The 26,923-nt window shown below is 41.0% G+C and overlaps 1 protein-coding gene and 1 long non-coding RNA gene across 5 annotated transcripts in view; both read left to right on the top strand.

The window, feature by feature from the left end:
* Window positions 1-26,923, top strand: part of LOC139547064 (dachshund homolog 1-like) — a 272,848-nt gene that overhangs the window by 70,361 nt on the left and 175,564 nt on the right. The window lies entirely within an intron of this gene.
* LOC139547065 (uncharacterized) lies at window positions 11,998-13,835 on the top strand. The gene is made up of 2 exons (XR_011669329.1): window positions 11,998-12,493; window positions 12,619-13,835. It is a non-coding gene; the product is annotated as an uncharacterized lncRNA (long non-coding RNA).

The following is a 26,923-nucleotide window of genomic DNA, read 5'->3' on the forward strand; positions in this document are numbered from 1 at the left end:
GCTGGAGGAAACAGGTACAAAAGTATCTATTTCCACAGTAAAACGAGTCCTATATCGACATAGCAAGGAAGAAGCCACTGCTCCAAAACCGCCAGAAAAAATCCAGACTACGGTTTGCAACTGCACATGGGGACAAAGATCATACTTTTTGGAGAAATGTCCTCTTGTCTGATGAAACAAAAATACAACTGTGTGGCCATAATGACCATCATTATGTTTGGAGGAAAAAGGGGGAGGCTTGCAAGCTGAAGAACACCATCCCAACCGTGAAGCACGTGGGTGGCAGCATCATGTTGTGGGGGTGCTTTGCTGCAGGAGGGACTGGTGCACTTCACAAAATAGATGGCATCATGAGGTAGGTAACATCTCAAGACATCGGTCAGGAAGTTAAAGCTTGGTCGCAAATGGGTCTTCCAAATGGACAATGACCCCAAGCATACTTCCAAAGTTGTGGCAAAATGGCTTAAGGACAACAAAGTCAAGGTATTGGAGTGGCCATCACAAAGCCCTGACCTCAATCCCATAGAAAATGTGTGGGCAGAACTGAAAAAGAGTGTGCGAGCAAGGAAGCCTACAAACCTGACTCAGTTACACCAGCTTTGTCAGGAGGAATGGGCCACATTTCACCCAGGTTATTGTGGGAAGCTTGTGGAAGGCTACCCAACACGTTTGACCCAAGTTAAACAATTTAAAGGCAATGCTACCAAATACTAATTGAGTGTATGTAAACTTCTGACCCACTGGGAATGTGATGAAAGAAATAAAAGCTGAAATAAATCACTCAACTGTTATTCTGCCATTTCACATTCTTAAAATAAACTTCTTTAGATCTTAACTGATCTAAGACAAGGAATTTTTTTCAAGGATTAAATGTCAGGAATTGTGAAAAACTGAGTTTAAATGTATTGACTAAGGTGTATGTAATCTTCCGACTTCAAACGTACCTACTTATCCAAGTAACAAATATGGCCAATTGGGAACAAAACAATTAGCAAATACTTCAGTGTAATATGATTGTTTTTATGCAATATGCTCAGTTTATTGTATTTATTGTATTGTATTGTTTATTGTATACTTTAACAATAAGGCCAACCTGAAAGTTTCTACATACTTAGAGGTAGACATTAAATACATTAAAGTGCCAATATTTTATTAACCAGCTTTCACCTCTATATCAGAGGAGTGCAGACTTTCCCAATGTTTCGTTTTGCGACTAAATTGCCAATTTGCTGACATTATCTAAAGAATAAATATTCCCACTAATTAAAGAAATGTCCCTGTATGATCTTGATAATTTTTTTTTCCTCCTCCCGATTGCTCGACTGCTCTCTACTCTGAATGTGTCCCAAATGGCACCCTATGTACGTAGTTTACCACTTTCTACCAGAGCCCTATGGGCCTTGGTCAAAAGTAGTGCACTATAAAGGGAATAGGGTGCAATTTGGGAGTCAGATGGTCTCTTAGGAGTGCTTGTCATGGGCTCGGCTCGACAGAGGAAGTTTGGAAACTATTACATGCATATAATTTACACCAGGAAGATTCAGTCTGTTCTTTTGGCTCTGTTGACTCAGGTCCTATAAAATGGTGTTATTAAAAATGACACTGTTTGACTCGGTATCTGCTCCGCTGCTGCTCGTTTTAATGTAGATTAAAGAAGGTCACATGGCCCATCAAGCACTGGTCAAACGTAGTGCACTATATAGGGAACAGGATGCCATATGGGACGAAGCCAGTCATAGCATATGGCAGATAACAGCTAGTCAGGTTAAGTGTTTAAACCCTAAATATATTGTATAAATGAGGTCTATATTTGTATACACATCTCTAGATCCTCTGTGTGAGTCCAGATGGTAATGTATTGTTGTGTTCAGTAATGTGGGGGTTCTAGCTCCGCGGAGTATTGAATGCTCTGGCTTTAAGAATGTATCAAACACGTGTGCGTGCACAGATGTGTGAGTGTCACACGAGTTTGTAAGAGTTTAACATGTTGATCTCAAGTAAAGACGTTCAGTAGAACTGCACAACAAGCCTCCGTGTATTTGTAACATTTATAACGCTATTTGCATATCTAACTAGTCTAAACAGTTGCACCAAACACCAGTGAACAGCCAGTGTTGTACTGCATACTGTACATGTAAACCACAAACGGACACACACACCAGAGGTCAACCCAAGCACTACGCTGAGGCATTTCCTCTTTGAAATTCATGTGTTTCTGTTAGTTGCTCAAGTAGTGCTCAATCTTACAGGCCACAGAGTGACACAATGGTTTACAATAGGTTTCCCAACAGAGCTCGAGCACAGCTTAGCTTAAGCACAGATAGCAGTCCTGGAATCACATTGAACTTAACACCGTGTGAGTGTGCATGCGTTTGCAACACAACGTAACACAACAAAAAGGCATCCCTTTCTCCATCCCTCCAGTCAGAACCACATTTGCCTCTTCTCTTGTTGTTTAGCCAATAGTCCTCCCTATCCCCCGTGCGACGCAAGGCAACAAGGACTCCTGGGTGCGACTTTATTAAAATCTGAAATGAGAGGTCAGACACGCGGTCGTTCCCCACACATGGCATAAGGCTGCTGGAGTCTCCCCTCCCCCTTCTCGGCACCGCGGCTCTGATGACTTTCTCCATGAAAGTGTGTTTTCATTAAACCCCCAGAGGGGGACAACTGAGAAACCCCCTCAACTGGTCCTTTCGGCATCTGATGAAAATGTAATTCCTGATAGGTTCCTTTCTAGATGGAAGTCGCCGTGCTGCCGTCGCATCTATCAAGGCTTTTAATTAATGTGGTTGCCATGGCACTGTGTTGTCAGTATATGGCTCCGTGTTTATTAGAAAATAATGAGTGACGGGTGAGAGTTGAGTGGGGTTGTGGATTTGTTCAAAGATGGCTTGTTTAGTGTATTTTATATTTTGAGATGTGAATTTTTTATTCGACACACTTGTTGCTCTTAAGTGGTTGTAAAAAGGGATACTGTGTGTGTGTGTGTGTAACGATTAAGTGTGTGTTTGAGTATGCTTGAGTGTTTGTGTGTATTTCTGTTCAAATACAACTCTTTACTGTAGTTTTAAGGCAAATAATCTTGTGAAAAGGTACATGAAAGTGCTGTTATGAATGACATCTTTGTATTTTGGACTCTATTTCCAGTCTAATAACTGTACAATGTCATTGTCAGCCTCTTATGACGGGCACAGCCTTTTCTGACACACTTGCACCTTAGTGTGTGTGTGTGTGTGTGTGTGTGTGTTCGTGTGTGCGCGTATACCCATGTGTGATCCCCACCCCCGCTTTTAGAACTAAATTTATCAGAGAGAGAAATAGTAGATGATAAAAGCTCAATCTACTGATTATCTCGTACCTAGAGTCTCCAAGACGTATCTGACCGAACATTACAATTTATACCGAGAGCACACTTTTAGCTCCACCCTTCTCCCGCCGTCTGCACTCGCAAAAGTGTTGAGACTAATTTGTATGCCGTCCTCAACAGTGGTGTTTGGGCTAGGCTAGCTCAGAGCCCTCACAAAGCCTTTAATTGTGAGCTTTAACACTTTGCAATTAAAATCTCCCCTCGTCGCTCTAAGGACTGAATGAGCCCGGCTTTGATGTGCTTTAATCAGCCCGAGATGTATTGTATTTTAAGGAGCATAAAGATGCCAGATACATTTTGGATTTTAAATTGACACACTCTCCACCTTTGAAGATGATAGCGTTTCTGAAGTTTAAAGCTAGTTGAGTGCTCACTCAGTCCCTTGAAACCTTTCTTCTCCTCTTTTCTCTTCTCCTCTCATACATCCTCAAATCTTTATCTATCACTATCTCCCATTCTAAAGTGGACAAATAGGAATATAAAAAGAAAGGAGAACTTTATATACAGTATATTTTTTTAATAGTTCCAAGCACGATGCAGATTCGGCAGAGATTGACTAAATATCTTAGAGAAAGACCGTGACTGCATCAGATCAAATCAAGTTATTGGTCACATACACGTGTTTAGCAGATGTTATTGCGGGTGTAGCGAAATGCTTGTGTTTCTAGCTCCAACAGTGCAGTAATATCTAACAAGTAATATCTAACAATTTCACAACAATACACACAAATCTAAGTAAAGGAATGGAATTAAGAATTTATAAATATATTGACGAACAATGTCAGAGCGGCATAGACTAAGATACAGTAGAATATAATATAATACAGTATATACAAATGAGATGAGTAATGCAAAATATGTAAACATTATATAAGAGACAAGTGTTCCATTTATTAAAGTGGCCAGTGATTTCAAGTCTATGTATATAGGCAGCAGCCTCTAATGTGCTAGTGATGGCTATTTAACAGTCTGATGTCCTTGAGATAGAAGCTGTTTTTCAGTCTCTCGGTCCTAGCTTTGATGCACCTGTACTGACCTGGCCTTCTGGATGATAGCAGGGTGAACAGGCAGTGGCTCGGGTGGTTGTTATCCTTGATGATCTTTTTGGCCTTCCTGTGACATCGGGTGCTGTAGGTGTGCTGGAGGGCAGGTAGTTTGCCCCCGGTGATGTGTTGGGCAGACGCACCACCCTCTGGAGAGCCCTGTGGTTGAGGGCTGTGCAGTTCCCGTACCAGGCAGTGATACAGCCCGACGGGATGCTCTCAATTGTGCCTCTGTAAAAGTTTGTGAGGGTTTTAGGTGCGCCTTCTTCACCACACTGTCTGTGTGGGTGGACCATTTCAGTTTTGTCAGTGATGTGTACGCCAAGGAACTTGAAGCTTTCACCTTCTTCACGGTGGTCCTGTCGATGTGGATAGGGATCGGGTGCTCCTTCTGCTGTTTCCTGAAGTCCACTTCATGATGACAAAAGTGAGTGCTACGGGGCGATAGTAATTTAGTTCAGTTACCTTTGCTTTCTTAGGTAAAAGAACAATGGTGGCCATCTTGAAGCACGTGGAGACAGCACACTGGGATAGGAAGAGAATGAATATGTCCGTAAACCCACCAGCCAGCTGGTCTGCACATGCTCCAGCTGGTGTGGCTTAGTAAAATGGCGCCCTTAAAGGGAGGGCAGCCGTGCTTCTAGACCTATCTGCCCTATCCCAAAAGATACAACGTAATGATGTGGTACCTTTTAAAAAAGGTCTTTCAATTTAGATACTGGTTGACATAGTTGATGTTATCCGTAGTGCTTTTCAAGTAAACTTACACACATATGCTGGCTGCCTAGTTTCTTCTGCACATATAGAACATAATTTCGTAGTACGGATTGGTAATTTTTTTTTCCTATTGTACCATGAGTGTGTTGATTGTTTTCAATGATCATATTGACAATTTCTCCTCTTTTTAACCTCTCTCCACTTTTCTCATCTTCACATTCTTTTCCTTCACTCTCCTGTGAGATCTTTTCTTTTTGATATACATAAAACCTTTGGTCATGGGGGGGGGGATACTTCATTGTCTTATTGGAGAAGTGAATGCATTTGTCTGTTTTGATTTAGAGCTGATCTGAAGCCAGTTTCTAGAAGACTTAACCCTGACTTCACAGCCAAGCAGCAATTAACCGTGTGTGTGTGTGTGCGCGCGCGCGTCTGTGTGTGCGTCTGTGTATGTGCTTGCGTGTGTGTACAGTTCCTAGAAACGGAACATTTCCGAGCAAGAACATTTGTGGGCGTAAGGATTGTTGTAATAGTGGAGCATCTCGGCTTTTGTTTTGTCCGTGTCAGATGGACAGTGTTTCCTCAAATAGAATTTGCCTTTAATGGCGAAGGTGCATTAAGATGGAAGAATTCAGATATGACGTCATTAGTTTTAGCACTACCCACAGAGTTCTTAACATGTGTTAAGTACAGTACCAGTCAAAAGTTTGGACACACCTACTCATTCAAGGGTTTTTCTTAATTTTTACTATTTTCTACATTGTAGAATAATAGTGAAGATATCAACACTATGAAATAACACATATGGAATCATGTAGTATCCAATGGAATCACTCTGCAGTCCAACTCATCACAAACCTTCTCAATTGGGTTGAGGTCGGGTTATTGTGGAGGCCAAGTCATCTGATGCAGCACTCCATCACTCTCTTTCTTAGTCAAACAGCCCTTACATAGCCTGGAGGTGTGTTGGGTCATTGTCCTGTTGAAAAACGAATGATAGTCCCACTAAACGGGCCTCCTGGCGCAGTGGTCTAGGGCACTGCATCGCAGCGCTAGCTGTGCCACCAGAGACTCTGGATTCGCGCCCAGGCTCTGTCGCAGCCGGCCACGACCGGGAGGTCCGTGGGGCGACGCACAATTGGCCTAGCGTCGTCCGGGTTAGGGAGGGTTTTGCTGGTAGGGATATCCTTGTCTCATCGCGCATCAGCGACTCCTGTGGCGGGCCGGGCGCAGTGCACGCTAACCAAGGTCGCCAGGTGTTTCCTCCGACACATTGGTGCGGCTGGCTTCCGGGTTGGATGCGCGCTGTGTTAAGAAGCAGTGCAGCTTGGTTGGGTTGTGTTTCGGGGGACGCATGGCTTTCGACCTTCGTCTCTCCCGAGCCCGTACGGGAGTTGTAGCAATGAGACAAGATAGTAACTACTAACAATTGGATACCACAAAATTGGGGAGAAAAGGGGGGTACATAAAAAATAAAATAGTGGGACTAAGCACAAACCAGATGGGATGGCGTATCGCTGCAGAATGCTGTGGTAGCCATGCTGGTTAAGTGTGCCTTGAATTCTAAATAAATCACTGACAGTGTCACCAGCAAAGCACCATCACACCTCCTCATCCATGCTTCACAATGTGAACCACACATGCTGAGATCATCTATTCACCCAGTCTGTGTCTCACAAAGACATGGCGGTTGCAACCAAAACCTCAAATTTAGACCATTAAAGGCATTGGTGTCCTTTAGTAGTGGTTTCTTTGCAACAATTTGACCATAAAGGCCTGATTCACACACTCTCCTCTGAACAGTTGATATTGAGATGTGTCTGTTACTTGAACTCTGTGAAGCATTTATTTGGGCTGCAATCTGATGTGCAGTTAACTCTAATGAACTTATCCTCTGCAGCAGAGGTAACTCTGGGTCTTCCTTTCCTGTGGTGGTCCTCATGAGAGCCCATTTCATCATAGCGTTTAATGGTTTTTGCAACTGCACTTGAAAAAACGTTCAAAGTTTTTGAAATTTTCTGGATTGACTGACTGCATGTCTTAAAGTAATGATGAACTGTCGCTTATTTTAGCTGTTCTTGCCCTGGTCTTTTATCAAATAGGGATATCTTCTGTATACCACCCCTACCTTGTCACAACACAACATAACTGGTTGAGAGAATGCCAAGAGTGCCATGCATGTGTGTTTATGCATACCTACGAACTTGTGACTGTGTGTGTGTGTGTTTGTGAGGCAGGTCCAAACACACCAAGACAGTTGTGAAGAGGGCATTACAACACCTTTTCCCCCTTAGGAGACTGAAAAGATTTGGCATAGGCCCCCAGGTCGTCAAAAAGTCCTACAGCTGCACCACCGCGAGCGTCCTGACCGGTTGCATCACTGCCTGGTATGGCAACTGCTCGTCCTCTGACCATAAGGAGCTATAGAGGGTAGTGTTGACGGCCCAGTACATCATTGGGGCTACGCTTCCTGACATCCTGGACCTCTATACCAGGCGGTGTCAGAGGAAGGCCCCAAAAAATAGTCAAAGACTCCAGTCACCCAAGTCATAGACTGTTCTCTCTGCTACAGCATGGCAAGCGGTACCGGAACGCCAAGTCTAGGACCAAAAGGCTCCTCAACAGCTTATACCCCCAAGCCATAAGACTGCTGAACAATTAATCAAATGGCCACCTGGACAATTTACATTAACCCTCCCCCCACTTTGATTTTACACTGCTGCTACACGCTGTTTATTATCTATGCAGTGTCACTTTACAAATTCTCTCGACTAACCTGTAGCCCCGCACATTGCCTCGGTACCGGGTACCCCCTCTATATGTCCTCGTTATTGTTATGTCATTTTCTTGTGTTTTTTTTTTTTTTTTTTTTAGTAAATATTTTCTTCACTCTATTTCTTGAACTGCATTGTTTGTTTAGGGCTTGTAAGGAAGCATATTTGGCGCACGTGACACATAACATTTGATATGCTTTTTCATCCACCTATACAGCAGGATAAAGGACACTGTGTTTCTGTTCATTACCATAGCAGTTTGGCCTCAAGGGTGAATGTGTTCAACAGGCCACATTGTCCTTTTTCCAATATACACTTAAACGGCATAAGATTGCAAATGTAAGCTCCGGAGAGACTGTCTGCTCCGGTGCTCAATGTTTAAATCATTTGGATCACTTGGATAGGTGAACACAATATAATCAAATATCTCTCCTTTTGAATATCTCCCTCCCACGCACACACATGGATGAAGCACACGCTCACATACCACACACGTGCACTTAAAAACAAAAAGTCCTTGAGAATATAGTCATTTAATTTTGCAGATAAGATTGTGGGTTCTATCACTTTAATTGTTTACATCATTTATAATCCCCCTTATTTTATTTATTTGTACTTCTACTTAAAAGATATTTTTGCTCACATTTATAGCACATGTAGTTAATGTAGTTAACATTATTAATTTCCTCTTTCTGCAAGTGCTGGATTTTTCACCCACAGCGGCCAATCCACCATTCATTGTGATCGTAACTCCAACCCTCCGATGTCCACAGATTAACCAATCTTTCCCAGTATAATGCCATTTCGGTCATTTCCTTTTGCAATACATCCCTCCATTTTATTGTGATGTCATACGAGGGTCCTGAATCTCCTTATTTGTAAAGTTTAAACCAATATTGCCCTAGAAGTAAACACTTTACCCAAGAGTATAATGATATTTCCCATTGACTGATCATGGTTTATCCAGATATCCTAACAATACAGTTTGCAGATCCATCTGAACCCTGATATTATGATATAACCATTCCTGGACCTGACTTCAAAAGCGAGCCACCGATGGACAGTACCAGAAAATATGCTCTTTTGTTTCTGTTTCCTCGTGGCAGAGTCTGCACAAGGTTGATTGTTCAATTCCCCATTATATTGGGCATTCTTTTTGTAGCAAGTATTTTATATAATAGCTTAAATTGAAATGAACGGATTGATGTGTCCATTGTTGTTATATATATCAGTTCATAGACCCGATGCCAAGGTGTTGGGACATCAAATACCTGCTTCCAACTAACTTGAATTTTATACGGCATTGCTGTCACCCCTTTTGACTTTAAGTGAAACTGATACATTTTTCAATTTATGCTAATCACTTTAAGCCATTTATCTTTTTATTTTATTTTATGGGTGCCAGGCATACTAATTCTTTCATTTCTTCTTCAAGTAATTGTCTCTTCCAATTTTGTGGCATGAATTCTGAGCCAGTATGAGTTGGTTATGAGTTGGTTATAATTTTGTATTGAGCATACACCTCCAGACACTATTGTTAGTTGCTTGTGACAATTTTACCATCCCTGTTTACAATGTCCGTCATAAATGTTATACCTTTTCAAATATTTTGGTTCTCTCCATCAATACTTTGGAGTTAAGGCATATTATATGCTGTAATATTAGATATGCCTTTTCTTGAGGATGAACTTGTAGCCAACTCTGTATGACTTAATTGAAAAAGGAGGATACGTTAAACAGAGATCCATTGTCAATCTACCGAAAATGTACAATTTTAAATCGACAAAAGGCAAAGAGTAGCTTGCTAGATACAATTTCGGACAATGGAGACTAAGAGAGAGGTTTAATACATTAATAGTTTTAACCCTCTAAAGTCCTTTTCATTATATAAATGTGCTCGTTTAACTTCTGGTTTGCCATTCCAAGTAAAGTTAAATATTTATTCACGCATAATTTGAAATAGGATTCTTCTGGAGTTGGTAGAGCCATTAATAAATATGTAAACTGCGATAACACTAGAGAATTAATCAGGGTAATCTTCCCATCAATAGATAGGTGTTTCTCTCTCCATTGTTTAAAGATTATATCTACACTGAACAAAAATATAAATGCAACTTGTTGGTCCCATCTTTAATGAGGTGAATTAAAAGATTCCAGAAATGTTTCATTCTCACATAAAGCTTATTTGTATCAAATTGTGAGCACACATTTTGTGAGCATTTTTCCTTTGCCAAGATAATCCATCCACCTGAAAGGTGTGGCATGTCAAGAAGCTAATTTAACAGCATGATCATTACACAGGTGCACCTTGTGCTGGGGACAATATAAGGCCACTAAATTGTGCAGTTGTGTCACACAACACAGTCCCACAGTCTCAAGTTGAGGGAGTGTGCAAATGGCATGCTGACTGCAGGAATGTCAACCAGACCTGTTGCCAGATAATTTCATGTTCATTTCTCTACCATAAGCCGCCTCCAATATCATTTTAGAGAATTTGTCAGTACGTACAACCGGCCTCACGATTGAAGATCATGTGTAACCATGCCAGCCCAGGACCTCCACATCCGGCTTCTTCACCTGCGGGATTGTCTGAGACCAGCTACCCAGACAGCTGATGAAACTGACTGCACAAGCAAAGAATTTCTGCACAAACTGTCAGAAAATGTCTCAGGGATACTCATCTGTGTGCTCGTTGTCCTCACCAGGGTCTTGACCTGAGGTTCACCATCGTAAACCGACTTCAGTGGGCAAATGTTCACCTTCGATGGCCACTGGAGAAGTGTGCCCTTTACGGATGAATCCCGGTTTCAACTGTACCCGGCAGATGGCAGACAGAGTGTATGGCGTGGTGTGGATGAACAGTTTGCTGATGTGTGCCCCATGGTGGCAGTGGGGTTATGGTATGGGCAGGCATACGCTATGGACAACAATTGCATTTATTGATGGCAATTTGAATGCACAGAAATACCGTGACGAGATCCTGAGGCCATTCATCCGCCGCCATCACCTCATGTTTCAGCATGACAATGCACGGCCCCATATCGCAAGGATCTGTACACAATTCCAGGAAGCTGAAAATATCCCAGTTCTTTCTTGGCCTGCATTCTCAACAGATATGTCACCCATTGAGCATGTATGGGATGCTCTGAATCGACATATGCGACAATGTGTTCCAATTACCTCCAATATACAGCAACTTCGCACATCCATTGAAGAGGAGAGGAAATGGCACATATACAAAATCCATGTCTCAATAAAGTGTCAATGCAGGTAGTTTGGGTAGCCATTTGATTAGCTATTTAGCAGTCATGTTTAGTAGTCTTATGTCTTCGTGGGTAGAAGCTGACCGAGTTTTGAAATCAGTTGAACACAACGGGCCAAACAAGCTGTGCAAACTAAACGGAAACGACCCAGGACGTCTTATTTAATGAAAGGGGTTGCAGTCTGCCCTGAAGCTTTCATCCATGATATGGGTAAGAGTCTAGCTACAGTTTCAGATATTATACGTTTCTAATTTTGTCAGAAAGTTGTTTTCATTGCAAGTTAAGGCTTGCTGTTTACTAGCCATCTGGAGTTCAATGGCTGGCTTGCTAGCTAATGTTAACATTGAACCTAACTTATTTGGTTAACTTTAGCTATGACAATTGGTTTGTATTGCTAGTAGCGTTACTCAATGGATTGGGATTATAGTAAATGTTTTAGCTAGCTAATGTTAGTGTGACATGTCTAAACAAAAGACCACAAGTTAGCAAGCTAACGTTAGATGGCTGGCTTGCTAGCTAACATTCATTTACATGTATGAATTGTGTGTAACGTAAGTGATGTTTTCTCAGAATGCCATTTCGCATTGCAAGTGAACATTAACATTAACATGAACCTATTTTGTTAACTTTAGCTAGCTATGACAATAAATTTGTATTGCTAGTTAAAGCTTGCTGTTAGCTAGCCAGCTGATGTTAGATGGCTGGCTAGCTAGCTAACATTACGTGTATGTAGTGGTGTTATCTCAGAATGCCATTTTGCATCTATTGTATAATAATGCTAAAATATTTGTGTCTGGAATTTGTCTTTAAGCATCAGTAAAACACGCCTGACTCTCCTCCACAAGGAGAATGGTCTAATGCCCCATCAAAAAGAGAGCTGGCCCAAGCAAGCAAAGACAGCAGCTCAGTCACCAACTACATGCACCATTTTTTCTTTAACTACGAAGTTGGGGAAACACGTGTGGACCTGAATTGTGATAACTGTAGTGGCCAAAATAAGAACACGTTTGTGCTCTGGTATTGTGTCTGGCAGACCATGCACAAGCTCCACCACAGTCTGGACCTTCACTTCCTGATCACAGACCACACCAAGTTTGCCTCTGACTGATGCTTCGGCCTCATCAAGCAGTGCTTCAAAAAGACCAGAGTAAAAACTTTGTCTTAGATTGCTGGTGTTGTGAAGGACAGCACTGCGACAGGGGTCAACATCCCACAGCTGGTTGGACTGGAGGATGGTACGGTGCTGGTGGAAAGCTATGGCTGGCAACAACACCTGACTCCGTACTTCAGGGCACTGCCACAGATCAAGCAGTACCAGCACTTCAGGTGAAAATAATTTTAATTTCATTGCATGAGGTTATTCTTCTTATCTAAACTTGGGAGGTGAATTGATGTTGTGCAGGGTTGTAATGTCTTTTGATTTTTTGTTGTTGTTATTCCCTGTTTTACAGCTTCGATGCTCTGGAGCCTGGTGGTGTTGTCACCAACGAGCTTTCGGACTGTCGGGACCAGGTTTCAGCTGCTGCGCAACGCTGACATCCTTCCTCCCATAGATGGTCTGCCTGTACAAGCACCACCTGGACTGGACACAGCTAGACAAACTTATCTTTTTGAGAAGATCAGGGCGTTTTTGCGACGAAGAGGCTATGGATGTCACATGCCCTGCACCAAAGTCAAGAGCAGGACAGGAACAGGCTCTCCGAATATAGATTCCCTTGTTCATGCGTGGTTTGGACGGACCGGTCATCAGCACTATCTGCAGTGTCTCTATTCACATGACTCCTAACACACACGCCATACGTTGCTGCTACTATTTGTGTATCCCACTGCTCAGCCACTTTACCTCTGATTGTATGCATATAACGAACTCATCTATCACTGATATCATTATTGATATTGTTCTTGTACATACTGTACATACTGTATTTATATTGACACTATCTATTTCTGATATTGCTATTATGCAAGTAACCATTTGGCTGTACCGTTTACACCTTCTGTAGAGACCCATCCACTTAACAAGACTTAGCAAAATATTGATATATAAAATGAATATTGATATGTGTGGTTGTAACATGATTTTGTGACAAACTACAACAATATCATGTGACCATATCAAGTGTCCACCACATAAAGAAATGGCGCATCCACGTTAATATATGGCTCATGCATCTGTTTATGTACTGTACATGTGCACCTCACTCAGGTTTCAACTCGGGTTGCATGGCCTTAATTTATGTATGGAATACTATGTGATAAGTGCATGTGTAACAGTATATAAAGTATGCTCATGTACTGGTGTGAAAGCATTTGGTCAGTGATCAAAGTACTTAAGTAAAAATACTTTAAAGTACTACTTAAGTATTTTTGGGGGGGGGAATCTGTACATTACTTTACTATTTATATTTTTGGCTACTTTTACTTCACTACATTCCGAAATAAAATAATGCACTTTTTACTCGATACATTTTCCCTGACACCCAAAAGTATTCGTTACATTTTTACAGGAAAATTGTCCAATTCACACACTTATCAAGAGAACATACCTACTTCATCTGATCTGGCAGACTCACTAAACAAATGCTTCGTTTGTAAATTATGTCTGAGTGTTGGAGTGTGCCCCTGGCTATCCATCAATAAAAAGATTGTACCGTCTGGTTTAATATAAGGAATTTGAAATGATTTATACTTTTACTCAAGTATGATAATTTACTACTTTTTCCACCACTGGATGTGGCTGGGGGTTATAACATTTCTCTCACATGACCCATCAGTTTCGACAAGTCTATCTGGGTAAGCGTCATCTAATATTTGTACAATATTTTTATCTGTACAATTTTTCCTTATTGTAGGCTACTACCACTTTTAGTCTTAATCTTTTCTACACTACTTACTGTTTAGCACATGACCTCAAATGTGAATCCTTAATGAGATGGGTGGGGCTGGCTTAAGAGGATGTGAACAATGCTGAATGGGTGTAGACAAAGGAGAGCTCTCCGGTAGGTACCAAAACATTCAAATGCCCTTTTCTCAAAAGTGAGTTTACAAGTGTATCAACTTTAAAAGCAGAATTACTTTCCTATTGTTCCTCAAAAATGCTGTGTATAGTATACCATGTTGTAGCTCTGAGTCTCTACTTTTACATTTTGCAACATAAGACCAAATCCAGGTGGTGAGTCACATATAAGGTCTCACAGTTGACAGTGCATGTCAGAACAGAAAACCAAGCCATGAGGTCAAAGGAATTGTCCGTAAAGCTCCGAGACAGGATTGTGTCGAGGCACAGATGTGGGGAAGGGTACCAAAATAAAATCTGAAGAATTGAAGGACCCCAAGAACACAGTGGCCTCCATTATTTTTAAATGGAAGAAGTTTGGAACCACCAAGATTCTTCCTAGAGCTGGCCACCCGGCCAAACTGAGCAATCGGGGGATAAGGGCCTTAGTCAGGGAGCTGACAAAGAACCCGGTGGTCACTCTGACCTGGCACCATCCCTACGGTGAAGCGTAGTGGTGGCAGCATCATGCTGTGGGGATGTTCTTCAACGTCAGGGACTGGGAGACTCAATTTGGCAATTTCTTTAGGGTTACAAACAAAAACGGTCTTCTTTTTGATATACAGACGTTCGGTTTAGTTTATTATGCGTGTTCCTTGGAATAGTCTAAATGGATTAAGGGATAGTTAACTATAGCCAATCAGATGGTTCCTTAGCCTGAAAGTAGTCTATGGGCCAGGAGTAACTGTAATCAATGGTTCAGAGTTGTTTAAATAGCCTGAATTAACTTGAGGGGATTTGGCCACCAACATTGAACTTCTTGTCTAATTGCCCCCATCACCCACATCGTTTTTTTGTTATCCATCTGACACCAAGATGTAAAAAAAAAAAAGTTAACTATCCCTTTAACATCTTCAATGTATTAAATTCAAACAGATCCCAACCCTGTTATGGGGTATACTTAAAAAAAAAAAAGGAAAGTGATACTGAGATATTTTGGGAGATTATTGGTCAATTTTACCCAGAGTCAGATGAACTCATGAATACCATTTCTATGTCTCAGTGACCAGTTTGGAGAGTATTGAAGTAGCCTGCCATTAGTCATATTCTTTTTAAAATATCGTGACAATACCTGCACACTGTCAAATGCTAATTTGCAATCGATGAACATAAACCCACTCACCAGTTATCGTGGCCACTTTTTCAGGATCCAGTCCATATTTTTTCCCCATCTTCTCCCCTTTTAACTTTGCCACCTAGAATTGTTCAAATGAAATAAGTTCAATGTGTCATAAATAATTCTCCGATGTCATAATGACAGACAGATATCAACATTTGAGTTACGTCTGAAGATAATGATACTTACTGGCTTATCTGTACATTGCTACAAATAATATATACTGTACCACAGCCATTGTTGCTTAGAATTAGAATGTGTAGAAGGGAATTCCCATCTGAAACAGTGTTGGTTTGGGTGAACAGCAAGTAGCCTCTTTTTACAGGCGATGTATCTCCGACACAACGCCTGTTATCCTTATATGTTCATTCTGAGAAAGAGACCCCCCCCCCAAATTTTCCAATGGAATTGAGCCTGAGAAAGTTCCCCCTCACCCCCAAGGTAGACCCCCTCCTAGCTATGATCTAAGGGCCTATTCCCCTTCTAGTAATTCTAATTCTATGATCTATACACTCTCTGTACATACCCCTCAGGTTGCTTTTCAGAAACATGTCAACATCTATAGCAGGGTTTCCCAATCTCGGTCCTGGGGTCCCCCTCGGTACCCGTTTTGGTTTTTGCCCTAGCACTACACAGCAAAACACCAGTTTAAACGTTAACAGTGAACAGTGAAGACTCTTCTCTTCACTGACAGAGTTCCTCTGTCCGGTATCTGTGTTATTTTACCCATCTTAATCTTTTATTTTTATTGGCCAGTCTGAGATATGGCTTTTTCTTTGCAACTCTGCCTAGAATGCCAGCATCCCGGAGTTGCCTCTTCACTGTTGACGTTGAGACTGGTGTTTTGCAGGTACTATTTAATGAAGCTGCCAGTTGAGGACTTGTGAGGCATCTGTTTCTCAAACTAGACACTCTAATGTACTTGTCGTCTTGCTCAGTTGTGCACCAGGGCCTCCCACTCCTCTTTCTATTCTGGTTAGAGACAGTTTGCATTGTTCTGTGAAGGGAGTAGTACACAGCGTTGTACGAGATCTTCAGGTTCTTGGCAATGGAATAGCCTTCATTTCTCAGAGCAAGAATAGACTGATGAGTTTCAGAAGAAAGTTATTTGTTTCTGGCAAATTTGTAGCCTGTAATCGAACCCACAAATGCTGATGCTCCAGATACTCAACTAGTCTAAAGTTTTATTGATCTTTAATCATAACAACAGTTTTCAGCTGTGCTAACATAATTGCAAAAGGGTTTTCTAATGATCAATTAGCCTTTACAATGATAAACTTGGATTAGCTAACACAACATGCCATTGGAACACAGGAGTGATGGCTGCTGATAATGGGCCTCTGTACACCTATGTAGATATTCCATTTTTAAATTCATCCGTTTCCAGCTACAATAGTCATTTACAACATTAACAATGTCTACGCTGTATTTCTGATCAATTTGATGTTATTTTAACGGACATAAAAATGTGCTTTTCTTTCAAAAACAAGGACATTTCTAAGTGACCCCAAACTTTTGAACGGAGGTGTACCTGTCGAACAGAACAAAGGAAAAGAGAGTAGGAGAAACGGTATAGTTGTCATAGGTGTGGATACCCAAACCGCTGTGGTCCCTCATCCCCTGGTGGTGGCAACAGGCATAAACAATTCCCAATGTAAATCCTTGGAGGACTCAGCCCAAAATAATAGTGGATTACAACCATATAGAGTTGTTGATTACGACAATATCTAAGCCATGTTTTATTATTACAGTGTAATGGGCAGCCACCACTATACTGTATGAAAATAAACATTCATACTTAGATAAGACTGTGTGTTTTCAAAACTTGTACTCCAAAAATTATGAACCCATAACAGTCTACACCATCTCAATCTAATCTCAAAATGAGATGGCAACATCTAAGGTAGATACAAAGATACGACAAAGTAGTCATAAGGTTGCCTAACACTAAATGCAGAAAGAAAATAATTCACTCCTACATCTTAGATTTATTTATTGTTTTTCGATATATGCCATGTAAAAAAAAAAAGTTTTCTGGAACACATTTTTAAGCAATAAACGCATTGAACAAAAGAAAAACAAATGTTCTGAGTACATTTTTTCATGATGAAAATACATATCCGTATTATTATTTTTGTATTGGGGTGTGGGATTTATATATGTTATATTATATATGATCATGGCCTCCCGAGTGGCACAGCGGTCATAGGCACTGCATCACAGTGCTAGAGGCGTCACTACAGACCCAGGTTCGATCCCAGGCTGTATCACAACTGGCCGTGACCGGGAGTCCCATAGGGCGGCGCCACAATTGGCCCATCGCCGTCCGGGTTAGTGGAGGGTTCGGCCAGGGGGGCTTTACTTGGCTCATCGCACCCTAGCGACTCGTTGTGGCGGGATGGGCGCCTGCAGGCTGACCTCTGTCGTCAGGTAGACGGTGTTTCCTCCGAAACATTGGTGCGGCTGGAGTCTGCATTAAGCAGGCGGGTGTTAAGAAGCGTGGTTTGGTGGGTCATGTTTCGGAGGACGCAAAACTCAACCTTCACCTCTCAAGCCCGTTGAGGAGTTGCAGCGATGAGACAAGATCGAAAAAGGGGGTAAAATACACACACACAAAAAAATACAAATAATAAATAAATACAAATACAAATAAATATATGATCATATATTTTATAATAAATGTTATTTGATCTATAAGGCCATTATTGGCTATATATTACTTATGTATGGGCTGGTTGTTAATCTTGACACTCAAACCAGTATTTAATGTATTTTAATGTCTTTTGTATTGATAGAATTTGTCATGACCTCATTATTCTGATGATAACATTAGATTACACTATTCTCCTCTTTATTTACCTCCTCTCATTCTCTCATCCAGCTCTCCCCTGCCTCCTCTACACCGTAGCAAAAAACTGTAATTTATACGGTCATTTTAGCCATTATAAACAGTAAAAATACTCGGAAACATTTTAATGCAGCGTACTGTAAATTGTGGTGCATTGTAGGAAAATGTTGTGGGTGGGGGAAATATCTGTTGTGTTTCGATTGGTACTGTAATTCCACCCCACGGAATACAGTATCATACCGTATCTTTGGAGTGCCAAAAACCTTTTGACCATTAGTGGGTGCATGGTATTGTTGTTTCTGGCTCATTAACATATTTTGAAGCATGTCTTGTAAGAGGCTATTGTTGCACCGTGAGTGAGAATGCTGTACCAATTTAACTCCTATGTGGTTATAGTGCCCCCTCAATTTAACATGTATAGGGGACAGATTGGAGTGGCAGCAAGTCTTAAATGGTTCAGCATTTTGCCATGTCCTTTTGGTCTGTTTTGCCCTGTAGTCGCTGCCAGTTAAGCTTCTAGAAGTGCAAGTGATCACCAAACACCTGCTTGCACCAATCCCTTCTAATTACAGTAAAGTACTGTGAAATATAAACCCCTACCCTCAATGAATTTCATTAATTCATTCTGATTACGGTAGTATTTTTCTTCAGTATAATACAGTACATTTTACGGTATTGTACTGTGTTTCACTCTCACCTAACCCATCTCCTCTCTCTCCATCCACCGCCTGCTCTGCTCTCCAATCCTCTCATCTCCCCTCCTCTCATGTCCTCTCCTTTCCACCTCTTCTCTCTCCACCTCTCTCTCTCCCTCCATCCACCCATGCTCTCCATCTACCTGGTCTTATCCTACCCTCTGCCACTGTCTAATTGATGCACCCCTGCCAATTGACAGGCCAGCCCAGACTGCCTCTGATCCCTGACCCCTATTAACTACCGGCCCCTGCTCTCTCAGGGAGAGCATTACACTGCAGCATGGAGAGAATCCTCAGCCCCCAATCAAATCCTCTCAAGGCTAATGTTTTACAGTTTTATATCACATCCAGCCAGAGAGATTACTATGCTGTAACTTTACTCTCTCTCCCATAATACTGTATCAAACTTCTTTGTTTACTGGGTGGTTGTAAGAAGTTTTGGTTGTGAGATGGAAAGATACTGTGTGCCAGCAGCTTTGAAGTATGTGTGTGTGTGTGTCTCAGCTCGCTGTTATTTGTGGTTGGCATAGCCAGGCATTCCTACTAACTCTGGCTTTCACTTGGAACTGGCTTGTATCTAAAATGACACCCTATTCCCGATATAGTACACTTAATAGAGAATAGGGTACCATTTGGGACACGGCCCCCGATGTTATGTCATCCTGAATAATCCCGGGGGTTCAGACACTGAGATGATTAAAGGACAGCAAAGTGTGCGTGCGTGCGTGCGTGCGTGCGTGCGTGTGTGTGTGTGTGTGTGGATGGACAGGGGATAGTTCCGCCCTCCCTGTTTATTCTTTGGAATACCTGGGCTTAGAAAGGAACACAGCAGAGGAATAAGTCACGTAGTTACATAGTTGTGGCAGAGATGGTATCATCACTGCAGAGTAATGAAGTAATAGCAATCACACTGTGCTCTTGATTAACAGCCATCTAAAACTAACTCAAGCTTGAACAATGATTGTGTTGCTGGTATTGTTCCTGGTGAACTCAGAGCAGACTTGTAGTGTTTTAATCAATTTTATTTTTTATCTGCTAACTATATAATTAATTTGAAGATTTATTATGTTAACGTGTGTATTGTTTGCACGCACGCACACACACGCACATGCACACTCCCAGACGTGACATCACAGAAATCAGGAATCTCTTTCAGTATCATCATGCACATAGCACTCTAACTTCCCTTTCATATCCCTCTTCCCCTTCTCTAACACTCTCTATCACGCTCAAAGACGATCTCCAGAATATCTCCAAAGCAGTAATAGTCCATACTACTCCATAACACTCCTCACTCTGTTCACGGTGGATAAGGAGCGTTATGTTAAAAAGATGACATCCATTACAGTAACATGGATATTATTCAGGTATGTGTCCCAGTAAAAAACTACTGAATGGATCAGGCAGAGTAAAAAGGGATACAAAAATACTCCTTGGCTCAATTAACAGGCTAGGCTAGCTAGCTGGTTAATATGTCTAAAAACTAGTTTGTGGGTGTCCTAGCAAGCTAAACAGCTAGTTAACTAGCATGTAGGGTATCCACCTGCTCTGCCCAGAGTGGGTGAAAATGCGCATTGGTTGTGACATTTCACTTACTTATGTTATAAAATACATTTTACAAAGACAAATATGATTAGTCATGTTCTGAATTGTTCAGTGGGTGTTTTCTCTAACATGTCATCAACATTATATCCAAAAAGCTGGATTTTGTAACCTAATACATACAATAATAAGCACCGAGCTCTGTTGACATGACGGTGCAGGTTTCTCATAGCAACTTTTGAGGATTTTACATTTTGCGGTTGTTGTCTTGAAAGTGGGTTCCGTGGGTCGCAAAAAAATAAAAAATGCATGACACAAGCTGAATTAAATGTAAAAGGCTATGAAAATAAAAACAGTTTGGTATATGCTCAGTGCTCCATTGGCATTTCACAGAGATAATGTACCACAGGAGGCTGCTGAGGGGAGAATGTGTCTTAATAATAGCCGGAACGGCTGAAATGGAATGGATTCAAAAGCCTGGAAACAATGTGTTATATTTTAGATATTTGATGCCATCCCATTAATTCCTCACCAGCCATTACCACAATCCCATCCTCCCCAATTAAGGTGCCACCAACCTCTTGTGTACTGTACACTTGTTTTTAGGAGAAATCTTTGAAAAAAACAGGTATTTCTTAGGAACACTAATTCTGGCCATCCTACAATAAATTTTGAACGGATTATGATAGAGACATGAGGTTTGGACTATTGGTTGTTTCGGAGAATGATGTACACAACATATTGTACTTGGCCCATTAGTCGAAAGATGTGTTCTTGATTGGACACCCAATAGATTGTCGGTTGACTGATAGCTAGCCAAGGACACATTTTATCGCCTGAGGCTTTAAAAGTTTACTTACACTTTGATTTCGACTTTCAAATTTTTGGGGTTGGTTAGAAAACATGCTGTTCTAGTGCAGTGGTTACCAGTCAATCTGCAAGGCATTCTTAGTTGATTCTTTAGAAAAGCCCAATTTTTTTTTTATTGTCTTCCACTGTTAGCGGTAGGTGCACTTGATTCAGAAACTCTGCGTGCCGGATAGGCAAAGTGTTCCCATTTTGAACCGTTTAATTTGTCCGAAGGGACAAACTCCTCCTACCCGGCAGACCAGGAGATATGTTGGTAAATTAAGAGTGCCCACTGCGCTGGTTCATCATATAGCGCAAATCAATGTGTCGACAGCTTCCACAAAATCATAGTAAAGTTTGATACTAGCCTATGTGAGATTTCACCACTGACCAGAGAGAGACTGTCAAATTATACAGCAAAGAGCTGCTGTTTAAGTTTTTATTCAGCACTGTAAACACCAGTTTTTAATGTTACTTTTTTTATGCTAATTAGCAAGCACAACAACCTACTCATTTTGATAGAGCACATCACGTATACTCTTCAAACACGTAACATTTCCAGAGTGGGCTCTCTCGTACTTTTGGAGATATCAGCCATTTTATAAATAGAAAAGTGCTAACAAATCACAGCCCGCCTTTAGGATTGTTTATTCAGCAAATTACCAGCAGAGGGAATTCCATTTGAATAGGGCTGTGGCGCTCATAACATTTTGTCAGCCGGTTATTGTCATACAAATGACTGCCGGTCTCACGGTAATTGACTGGTAATTAACATTAACATATTTAGCATCTCCAGGCCTCCGCACATACAGTACAAGCAGCTGGTGCGCACCTTTGGAACATCTACATTTTAAAAAGTCGAAGAAATCCATTTAATATACGCCAACACAATAAATCCATTATTTATTTGAGGTAGGTCTAAAGAAAAAGTATTTCAGTTGAACAGAATATGAGTCGGCCTACGTATGTCATGTGCCATGCCATAGGCTGTAGGCTAGTTCATTTAGCAGACAAGATATGCTTATAAGTCCCGTGCCGTTATTTTATATAATATGATTTTATAGTGAGAAGAATATAATTGAACTTGAATGAAATAGAAAGGATATTTTTCATAAAATAGAGAGGATACATTTCCCGTTCCAGAGCGAGTGCCCATATGAAGTGGCTATGTTGAGCATGAATGTGATCATATACACTAGTATTAGAGTTATTTGACAACTTTAGTTGTGAATGAATCAAACGTTACAATGTCTTAGTAATCAGAACATATGTGGGCTGCATGATGCGACTATGCTATGATCAGGCTATGCTATCATGATTTGAAGAAGTCACCAAAGAATCTTGTGCTTTGTTCCTTGCCTTGTTCCTTGCCTTGATGTTCTCTCATCAAGTTATTATATTTTCACCCATCAGACTATTTTCAATTTAATCTTGTCTTTACTAATATGTCAAATTAGTTTCGATTTAGAATGGCCAATTATCAAATGGCAGGAACAGGGTCGGGGGGGAAAAAGACGTCATCTTGTAGGCACTCGAAAAACGAGCTGAGGCCACTTTCCTGCCGTTCGTTGTTCAATTATGAAAAACAACTCTGGTTTTGTAGCGCAGCTGAGAAATGAATACAATAACAGCTGACATCCTCCTCTTTTAGTGGTAACCATCAAAACTCTCCTTTTACATGGGATTCCATATAGAAATATCTGGGTTTATTAGAATATTTATTTACATGTATTCCTTCATTACATTTTTATTCAGGACTAAGTGTGTATTTTTTGTCTTTTTTATTACTGGTATGTATTACTGCACTGTTTGAACTAGAAACACAAGCATTTCACTGCACCTGCAAATCTGTGTACACGACCAATAAACTTTGATTTAATTTGATCATTTTACTCCACACATCAACCATTGTCAGAGGAGCATGCAGCCCCTTTCTGTGTGACAGGTGATATTCCGCCCAAACTCTGTATGCCATGGGCTCTCCAACCCTGTTCCTGCAGCTACCCAGTGCTTTGTTAGGGAAACCAGGTGAAATCTGTTCTTTAACATCGATAGTAACACGTTGAAACATACTTCAATGACATATTTAAAGCCCCTATGCCCTTCTGTCAGCCTATTCATTCTAAAGGTTTTAAAATTGCCATATTACTAGGCTATTCAAAATAAAATACAAATTCACTATAATTGTAGGCTAACTCTGTAAGTCACCCTGTACAATCAATGAACCAACAGCATCACTTAGGGCTATACGTTCTCTCCCAGACTCATGGATTGAACGTTTGGAGTGTAGCATGAGGTATCCAGTCCACCCAGTATGCATAATAATGCAGTCCACACTCAAAGGTGATTACTAGAATGTGTTTAATTTTGGAGTGTAGGCTAGACCAATTATGTACCAAAGACATCTTAAACCTAATTTTTGAAAATGTTTTTCTGCCGTGTGTTATATGCAGTAGGCTATTAGGCTATGTATTGTATCACGGCACAATCATTATTTTAATTCAATACATTTTTTTGTGCTTGGTCTCATATAAAGTGTAGGCCTATGCGTATGGGTGTTTCGAATGAATCATCACCTTAGAAAGCACTGTCCATTTTGTTGTGTTCAGCTTTGAAACCACATCCACAACGACCATGTTTTCCACTCAGTTTCAACCTGTCGTTGAACGTCTTTCTTCAAATGGATCGATCACAGTGACGTGCGTTTTAAAAGCATAATAATGTTTTGATGATAAGTGTTTCATGTGATTTTCGATTGCATTTGCATTGTCAGATTGGTTAGAGGGACAATAGAGCACTGAGTCCCAGGCCATTAACGACCTGATGGTCATTAGCGAGTTGTGTGCTATGTCCAGAGTGCATAAAAGGAGATTACCGTGACATGTGGAATTTGAATGTGGTAATGACTCATGACTGCCGGTGTGGCGGTCAATACGGTCACCGCAACAGCCCTACCTTTGAATCCATTTTCCCATTCACTGTGTTGGTGGGGCTCATAAAATGTATCATTACTTAAATAGTTATTGAGAGCCCACAATGGAAATGTGATGTACTTGTAGAGTATATTGTTCCAAACCATATGTATACACATTTAAAAAGTGTCATTTTGAGATATTAATAAATATATTTTTTATCTTGAATAAATGAATATACCATTATTTTTTTCAGAATCTTGACATACTCCATATTTTAGAGCACACTAAAAAGATCATTTCATTTAACCTTTATTTAACCAGGGAGTATAGCTGAGATATTCTGAGACCACGCCCTGGCTCTGAGCTTTACATTATGGTAATGATAATATGACCCAAAGAAGCACCTAGGGGTCAGATAAAAAAGTGCACGAGTGGGTTTTAATGCCAGGACTTGGCTGATATGCAAAGAGCAGGGTCTTAGCTGGTCCAATTCAAATCAGGGGTGGATTTGCTTAACTGGCTCATATAGATGTACATGAATGTAGATTCATTTTACAAAAGGGAGGGATTTTTTTCTTCTCATCATTGGCCGCGATGGTGGTGATTTTTTTTCATCCGCCCTGTAGAAAATTATGATGAGGGTCAATTTAGTAATTTTTGGGTCTCAGCAGCGGGGAGGTTTTGCATATTGACTTTTGCACATTTCGACAAAGTGATTATGCTAGCCAAGCAATCAATGGGTTACAGTTGTAGAGAACAGTCATTCTCATAACATGAGGATTGTTTTGTGGTTATGGTACAGTTTTTTCACTGACCAAGTCATTGGGAATTGTATTTATTGGTTTGATTGATATAGTTATCGTACCTAGGCCTTTGTTCAGCCCCATTGCTTTACTCTAATACCCTTTTTAACACTACTGAGCTGAGCCAAGACAAACTGTGCTAGCCAGGTTACGCATTCACAATAGTCCCTAGAACCGTGCTGGAAAGGAAAATGTAATAGTCAAATATTAGAGCCGGTACAGTACAGTTCAGGTCAGCAGGATAGTGTGAAAAGGGTATACTGTAAGTCGCTTGAAATATGACCCTTCATTCACTACTGTAGGATTAGATGGTTCCTTGAAGCACAGGTATGAGACCAGCTTACTTCAACCCTAATCCTAGCCACCTACTCAAGAATACACATCCAACTGACGTTAGGTCAGGGCTTAGGGGCTCACCTCATAGTGTGGCTATGCAACAGTAGGTACCTAGTTGCCGTAGTTTTGTCTGAAATAATTTGGATGGGTGTAAGTAAGGGTATGAGAGGAGAAGAGAAGAGCGGAGTGGGAAGGGAAGGAGATGGAGGAAGAATAGATAGAGAGGAGAGAAGAGGCAGCACCAAAAATGAGTGTGTCCGATGTCACAGCAGTGAAAACAGCCTGGAGAATCAAAGACTTCTACCATCTGGCTGGCTCAGCCACTCAGCACCCTTACAGAATAGGAATACACTACATAATGGTATTTTAACTTTAATAAAGGTGGTTGGAAACACTCTGAATATTACGTTTCTGAGAATAGCAGTAACACTAGGCAGGTAGCCTAGTGGTTAGACCGTTGGGCCAGTAACCGAAAGGTTGCTGGATTGAATCTCCGAGCTGACAAGGTAAAAATTCTGCCCCTGAGCAAGGCAGTTAACCCACTGTTCCCTGGGCGCCGAAGACGTGGATGTTGATTATGGCAGCCCCCTCACCTCTGATTCCGAGGGGTTGAGTTAAATGCGGAATACACATTTCAGTTGAAAGCATTCAGTTGTACAACTGACTAGGTATCCCCCTTTTCCCTTAATATTACATGGATTACACGGTATTGACTGCTAATTCAATTGTACAGTAATAACTTGTGAAATACTGGTTCGTCTCTATGGGATTGAAACAAGAACCACCCGACACAATTTGGTAGAAGACAGTTAGCAATTGAAGTAAGTGCCAGAAGGTACCCATTGCCTCCACACAAGTTCCTTTCAAATACCAGGTAAATACAAGTGGAAACAGTAGTGTAAAATAAGCTGTTATCAAATAAACTAGAATGGTCTTCAATATCAATTCTCAGCAAAGAATATGATGGACCAATATGCGGTTAGGTCTAAAATAATCATGTCAAAAGAAATAGATAGATTAAGAATACAGATTATTGAGACGTTTGCGAGAAGCACAATCATTTGATCGTTTCGGTTTCCAAGTGACCTTTATTTAACGGGTGGGGGATGTTTGTTTGAGAAGCTCAAACTGGGCTTTGTGTGAATGAGTAGTCAAGATTTGTTACGTATCAAAATTACTGTGACCATCTTCAAGCTAAAGAGTTCTTTGATGTAAGACTGCCTTATCTGAGAGAGCTGATGTTGGCTCTGCTTGAATTATGTATGTAATGTAAGTACATTGTTGGCAGGGGGGAGAGAGTGAAGGAAGGATGAACAGTCAAAACTATTCAGCCATATTCAAAGATGCCATTTCCATTGGTTAGACTAATGAAAAGGTGCCCTGATCATGGTAGCTCTCTTTCTTTTTTTTCTTTTTTCTCTCTCTCTCTCTCCCTCTCTCTCTCTCTCTCTCTCTCTCTCTCTCTCTCTCTCTCTCTCTCTCTCTCTCTCTTCCTCCTCCTCCTCCTCTCTCTCTCTCTTTCTCTCTCTCTCTCTCTGTCACTCTCTCTCTCTCTCTCTTTGTGTGTCTCTTACACCCTCAGTCTCTTTCTATCTT

The sequence above is a fragment of the Salvelinus alpinus genome, chromosome 20, assembly GCF_045679555.1.
Source record: "Salvelinus alpinus chromosome 20, SLU_Salpinus.1, whole genome shotgun sequence".
Taxonomy (NCBI): Eukaryota; Metazoa; Chordata; class Actinopteri; order Salmoniformes; family Salmonidae; genus Salvelinus; species Salvelinus alpinus.